General features: G+C 36.4%; 1 long non-coding RNA gene across 1 annotated transcript in view; it reads right to left on the bottom strand.

Annotated features, from left to right (window-relative positions):
- The window catches only part of LOC118765727, a 25,501-nt gene that overhangs the window by 15,074 nt on the left and 2,927 nt on the right, over positions 1-7,500 (bottom strand). The window contains exon 2 of the long non-coding RNA XR_005001598.1: positions 3,214-3,224. This is a non-coding gene — a long non-coding RNA (uncharacterized LOC118765727). The remainder of the gene's footprint in view (positions 1-3,213; positions 3,225-7,500) is intronic.

The following is a 7,500-nucleotide window of genomic DNA, read 5'->3' as shown; positions in this document are numbered from 1 at the left end:
ATAGATAGAGAGAGGGAAAGAGAAATAGAGAAAGCGACTGGATGTGTTAGTTAATTTTTATTGGCTCAAAAAGCAAAAAGCAAGGCCATTTAGTGGGACATGGCGTTATGTACAAGGTGGTGTTAATGTAAAGAGTTCAGGCCACTTGTGGTCAAGGGAGACTTTGAACCGAGCGGTCGTCGGCATTTTCACCATCTCGTCTGGCAGCTTATTCCACGGATCCGCAACCCGGAAGGAGGAAGCCCCTCTCCTTCGATTGAGATGAAATCGTCGCAGGTAGAGCTTTTCGGAATGACCCCGCAGCCGACGCTCTGGAGCAGGAGTGAAGAACAGCTCATTCGAGAGATTACACTTTCCGCTTATGATGTTGTGAGCAACAATGAGATCTCCACGGCGTCGTCGTTTTTCTAGAGAATAGAGGTCGAGAGTCTTCAGCCTTTCTTCATAAGACAAATGCTTGAGACCAAGAACCATGCGGGTAGCCAGCTTCTGGACTCTTTCAAGATGATATATGTCTTTGAGGAGATAAGGAGAAGAGGCTTGAATCCCGTACTCCAATATGGGTCTCACCAGCGTGACATAGAGCGGTAGGAATATGGCTGCTGTGAGCATTCCGAATGACCGTCAAATCAAGAACAGAATTCCGCGTGCTTTGTTGGCAGCATGGACGCACTGGGCCGAAGGCAAAAAGGAGGAATCCACCAAGATACCCAGGTCCTTTACCTGATCGGTCCTCTCCAGCAGCAGACGACCCGGCTCGAAATCAAGTTGAGTTGCAGGAGGAGAGCCAACAGGCAGATGACAGCACTTTGACACGTTCAGACACAGATCCCATTCGTTTGACCATCTCCAAATTTGGTGGAGGCATCGACGAAGATCCTCTATATCACCGCGAGGAGTGACCAGTTTGACATCGTCGGCAAATAGAAGGGTGTGTTGCGTGAGGTCCTCGGGCAAGTCATTTATGAAGACTAAGAACAATAAGGGCCCAAGCACTGAACCTTGAGGCACGCCACTGCTTGCACTGGAGACGTCGGACCGCGAACCATTAACTTGGACTTGGAAGGAGCGATCTGAGAGGAAGGCACCAATCCATCGTACAATATCCTGATGGAAACGATATGCTTGAAGCTTGACAAGTAACAGGCGGTGGTTTACCGAGTCAAAAGCTTTGGCAAAGTCCAATAAAACGATATCAACAGCATCACTATCATCGAGGATGCACGTCACCAATACTTCCATGACCAGTAAGTTGGTCAAGCATGATCTCTTCGGCACGAGTGTGTGTGTGTGTGTGTCCGAGTGTGTCCGAGTGCGTGTGTGTGTTTGTGAAGGTGTTTTCTAATCTAGGCCTGTGTCTCGGCAGCATTTGCATGTGGTTCTTTCAGTCCACTTCATTAATGGCTTTGTTAATTGGATTTCCATAAAATAAATACAAGGAAACAATAATTGTTAGCTCCAGCATGATTGACTAAAATGTTTGAATTCTGTGCCCCAGCAAGGTCGTAGCTGAGGATCAAACAAGTGAGAGAGTGAAATAAGTATATTTGGAAGAGAGAGGGAGAGAGAGAAACAGAGGGAGAGAGAGAGAGAGAGAAAGAAAGGCAGAAATGAAGAGGGAGAAAGAGAGAGAGACAAAGAGAGAGAGAGAGAGAAAGACGAAGGCAGAGACAATGTTAGAATAAGGTAAATTTAACTTTTAAATAATTACTGCATTTAAATATTTACAATGACACATACATGTAATATGGAACCGCACACACACACGCACACACACAAAGACACACACAAACACGCGCACATTAATATGTAAAAATATAACACACACATATGTGTGTGCGTTATGTGTATGTGTGTGTGGAAATAAGTATGAATATATGCATGAATGTATATATATATATATACACGCGCACACGCACCTGTGTCTGTGCAGGTGTATTTTAATTATGCACATATAAGTGTGTATAAGCATGCGTAATCATATACACACACATATATATATATAAATGGAAGATACCTTGATGCATAGGTTTGCGTTTCTAATTGCGAGTGTGTATGGACGTACATCTCAGTTCTTCCGTCTCCCAACCACTGATTCAATTTTCCTCTGTAATTTCATACATCAGCCAATATTAAGCTAATTAGCCACAGTATGCCTGGTTGTGTTTAATTATTTACGCCTTTTATAACATCATTTAATAATGTCTGTTGTTTACTTTGAATATGAAGGAACGTTAATATTTTATTTTATTCTGAGTACAAGTACTTGAATAACAACAACAAAAGCAGCGAAAGGAACAACGACAATTGTAAGAGAAATACATTTTATGTTTTCGTCGAACAGTTTTATTTGCTTTCGTTTAACTATTTTGAAACAACAGAGAAAATTCGGATGAAACAAATAATTTTTCTGTTGTGATTTTGCCAAAGCCTAATAAATCGCTCCAAGAAACCCATGTCCGACACATTTCTGTAGATTCAGTCAATTATATTAGATTCCATTTCATTGTTTAGTTGTCTCGCGGTACTTCTAAGATATGTTAATTCTTTCTACATCGACTACGGCAAGATGCAAAGCGAAGCTGACTTCGGCTGGTCGTGCATGGGCAACCTGCGGCCGGCGACGAGCTTCGAGGTTATTAATTTCTACAAGCGAAAAATATAGTAAAGAATATGAGTGTGCCAAACTCTCATTGATACAGATCATGAAATTTGCTCTTTAATAAAATATCGATGAATTTTGGTTTTGCTTTTTTTTTTTGTTACCTCAATATTTTGAACTATAATTTATTTACACTAGTAATCTCCATTATTATCATTAGGAAATAATGTAAGAGATGCCAGCTCTTTGTAATCCTTCATACTAAGACAAATGAACATGAAGAAGAACTGCAAAAACATTCAGTGTAAAGCGGGTAAGTAATATTTCATGCATATGTGTTTCGTCATGCGTCTCTCTCCTTGGAAATGGTAGGATGCGGCCCTCAGTTGACGAAAAGTTGCCCATCCCTGGGCGAGATTCTAAATTATGACATAAATGACTGTAGCAAAATATTCCTAAAAATTTAAAATTGATAAAAACGATTGTTATACGATGCTTGAAGACAACAAGATAGGGGTCAATCTAAAATTACGGCGGCGTCTGTAAATGAAATGTTCCACTCTCCAGCGTAAAGTTGGCTAGTGTTTTTTTCTCTTTTTTGTCTGATAGACTTTTATCTCAACTTGACAAAATTCTCTCTTCTCCATAACCTTTAATCAAGGAAAATACAAGGTCCCTTGTACCATGGCAACAGTACTACCGTAGGCGAATTCAGAATGCAAATAACCGGAAGAAACACAACCGGGCTTTTGGTCAAACACTTCAAACTTTTGCCAATCCGCCGGAATATAGAGATAAGACCTTTTATTATTATTATAATTGATAACTTATGATAATGAAAGTAAATTGGCTTCGATTACTTTGTGATTATGAAGAGAAAACTGACATTAAAAATATATAAATAATGCTATGAACATCTACTGGCACCAAGGCAGAATCTTTACCGGAGAAAATACTTAGAGACTTTCCTTCTCGCTTTACAATCTGAGTTAATGTGCAAACATGCCTAAATGTGCAAACACATTTGTGCGTCAGTATTTGTGTGTTTATGTACGTGTGTGTGCTTGTGTGCGCGTGTGTGCGTGTGTGCGTATATATTATATATATGTTTACTGCAAATACAATAACCTTTGCTCAACTCCTCATGTCTTCCTATTCTCTTTGTATTTCCTTTTATTCTCTCACACTTGTTGTGTCACATCTACAGGCACCGCATTTATTCCTTCCTTCCTTCCTTCATCCCTCCTGAACACGTCGCCCCTCGAGAATTTTCTCTTTGCTCTTATCATTTCACTATGTGATGATTCCAGTTTCCAAGTCAACGTGACCGGTAGAAGGGAGATGGCAAATATCATGATCGCCAGAGAGTAATTCACACCTAGAAAATTATATATATAAGTATGTGTAAATGTGAGCATGTGTGTATGTATATTTATTTATCTATCTATCTATCTATCTATCTATCTATTAATCTACATATGTATGTATATATATATATATATTATATATATATATATATATATATATACATTCATACATACATACATATATATACATACATACATGCATATATATATATATATATATATATATATATATATATACTCATACATAAATAAATATATATGAAGATACACACGATCAAAGACATGCGTTCTCTCTCTCTCTCTCTCTCTCACTCACACACACACACACACACACACACACAAGCCTGTATGTTTATACCTTGAGAAATAATTTTTCATGATTTAAAAACAGATTAGCAATACAGTTTGCGGGCGACATAATGTTTTCCAAAAGTTTGGTCGCTGAAACTGGGTAGCACTGCAGAACCGAAATTCATTCTGTAACTAAGCCATACCTCAAAGATTCTGGTATTGTGGATAGCTTAGAAGATATTGTTCGATGCAGTATCTCGATTACATTTATCGCATCATTGAAATTTTGACATTTAAAATCAGTAACATATTTCGCACAGATACACACACATATACATACACGCATAGACGCATATACATATAATGTACATACCTGCACACAAACACACATACAAACACACACACATACGCACAGTTACAGAGTCAAAACTTGCATGCGACAGCTGTTGGTCTACTATCAGCAACGAAGTTCTGTTGACAGTAAGAAACCTATTCTAACAGATGTTTTATATGAATGAGAAAATTTACGAGTGAAAATTATACTTGTATTATTTTTTCACGCAAATATATAAAAAATACCGTTTCCATATCTAACGGTACACACACACACAGACACACACGTACTCGTATACATTTGTGTGGGTATCTATGTGTATGTATGTATGTATGTGTATATATATATATATATATATATATATATATATGCATATACAAATATAGATATGCATATACATAGAGATGTGTGCATGTATGTTTGAGTGTATGTATGTGCATGTATACACACACACACACACACATACACACAACTTCTAAATATCTATATGTTGGTATGCAGTCACTTATAAAACTATATAAAAGCAATAATAAAATCATTCCCCCCTCTTTTCCATCGAATACATTTATATAAGAGTGTGTGCGTATAAAGAAGTATATCTATACTTATATCCATTGTTGTATGTATATCATTGTAAGTATAGGCTCACAGTCACACGGGCGCACACTCGCACACGTATATAGACAGAGTGAAAGTCAGAGAGAGAGTTGTGTGTTTGTTGTTGTGTTGTTGGAGAAAGTTTCTTTATTTCTTTCTGCATGTAAATATATGCTGTACTTTTGTGTGTTTGTATGTATTTGTAAGCATATGTAGGTTCGTGTTCTCTTGAATAAATCTTTGATAGCATCATAAATATTCAATATTTTAGCTCTAATAATAAATCAGTTTTGGGGTGAAATAGGACAAAAGTTTGGTGGGAGACGGCATTTGTTCCAATAAAACGCAACAAAACCAGACACATTTAAAACGGTAAAGTTTTGGTTCCTCTTCCTTTTCTTCTTTTCTTTTGCTTTTAGTGTATAATTCACAAACATGAAAATAGTCTCACTTACACGTAACACATAGATATACATCGTATAAAGATCTGTATATATATATCGATATGTAAAGGTATATATACATACACATACACATATACATATCGATATATACATATATATATGTATACACACACACACACCACACACACACACATATATATATATATATATATATATATAATATATATATATATATATATATATATATATATATATATATATATCGAGAGATAGATACAGATATATAGATGTGTAACTTTCATTATTTCTCTCCCTCTCATTATCTTTGTGGGTTTGTGCGTGTCTTTTTCTCATTCTCTACTTGTCTTTTAATCTGTATATATATATGTTTATATATTTAAATCATTTTTCGTGTAATGAATGTGCTCATGCGGTCCTTAGGAAAGAGTTTCTTGTTGCTCCTCTGGAGAAGAAAGAAATATCTAACACAAATTTTCGGCAGACGCCATTGTTAACATATATATGGGGGGGTGTATTTGTGTGTATATACAGAAATACACATAACTACCTTTGTATGTATATGCGTGCGCGTGCATGAGTGTGGGTGTGTGTGCGCACGCCCACATTAAATGAATGTCTGTTGAAATATAGCGTCATATAACATCTTTTAAAGATACACTGTGATATCCTTTTATCAAGCATATCTAGGATTCCGGTTGAGAAAATCTAGAATATGGGAAGAACTGGCAGTCGAGAGGAAAACATGAAACGAACGTAGCTGAAACTTATGCTATAGTAGGTACGTACAGTTTGAAACAGATAATTTCTGTGCATTGTAGAGAAGAGTGAAATCGTTGATATGACAGATGTTTCACTACTCTCCACAGCTGGTGCTTTCTGCAGCTATACAAAAGTACGAATTGAAAAGTACAAACAGAAAAAATAAACACCATGCATTGATTATTTACTGGAGAATCTTTTTTCTAAATATTTCTTTCCCTTTCGTTCTCGCTCAGTTTTCTTCCTTTTTATATCTCCCTAATCTACAGGTATCAAACCTAGAAAGAAAACAGATTTTTTTTTCCTTGTTTCCAAATAAAACAACACGTTTCTCTTGTTGATAGGATGTTGTAATTTTGTTAAAGTCGGACTTTTATATTTATTTTCCTTAACATGTCTATTCTTATTCGTTTATCAACCCCCGCCACGTTTTCTCTTACGATCATATGTTTATCAATATATTTTGTACATTGTCTTGTAATATGATTCGATCTCAACCGTTAGAAACACCAAAACTACTCAAAGGATTATTACAGTTAGTTTGGTCTTCAACCCGCCAAACAGTCAATCAGTTTCAAACGCCATTTTACTCACGTTCACAACTGCATCCGATTCCTCTTCAATGCCTTGTAGTACAGCACCTGTCAATAATAATCACCATGTTCAATACCTCGCTATTGTATACACTACCAAACACAATTTCACTGTCACACAATTCTTCTATTGTCTTGTCTGTTTGTATAAGAATAGGATGTCCTGGAATATATTTCGTAATATCAAATATGAAATTCGAAAAATATCAAGGAAAAGTGTATGAATATATATAACGAAAGAAACAACAAAACGGTAGAATGAGCTGTTGAGACATTCAGTGTGGCACACAATACAGTTAATAAAGCGGAATATTTGGTAAAGAAAGTGCTGAAGAAATGGATTTCTCAGATAATCCCTGATTCGAATATTTTCCAAACAGGGATTAAGTTGTTTATATCGGTCCCAATGCTTCTCTCATAATTATAATGAATCAGTTCCAAAAAGATTAAAATTATATTCCATTTCCAGTTTGTCCTGATCTTTCTCTTTATCCACAGACAAAGGAAGGATCACGTCCAAAATATAAGAACC

Source organism: Octopus sinensis, linkage group LG13 (assembly GCF_006345805.1).
Source record: "Octopus sinensis linkage group LG13, ASM634580v1, whole genome shotgun sequence".
In the NCBI taxonomy this organism is placed as follows: domain Eukaryota; kingdom Metazoa; phylum Mollusca; class Cephalopoda; order Octopoda; family Octopodidae; genus Octopus; species Octopus sinensis.
Note: the sequence above shows the minus strand (reverse complement) of the source record. Positions and strands in the feature narration are given on the sequence as shown.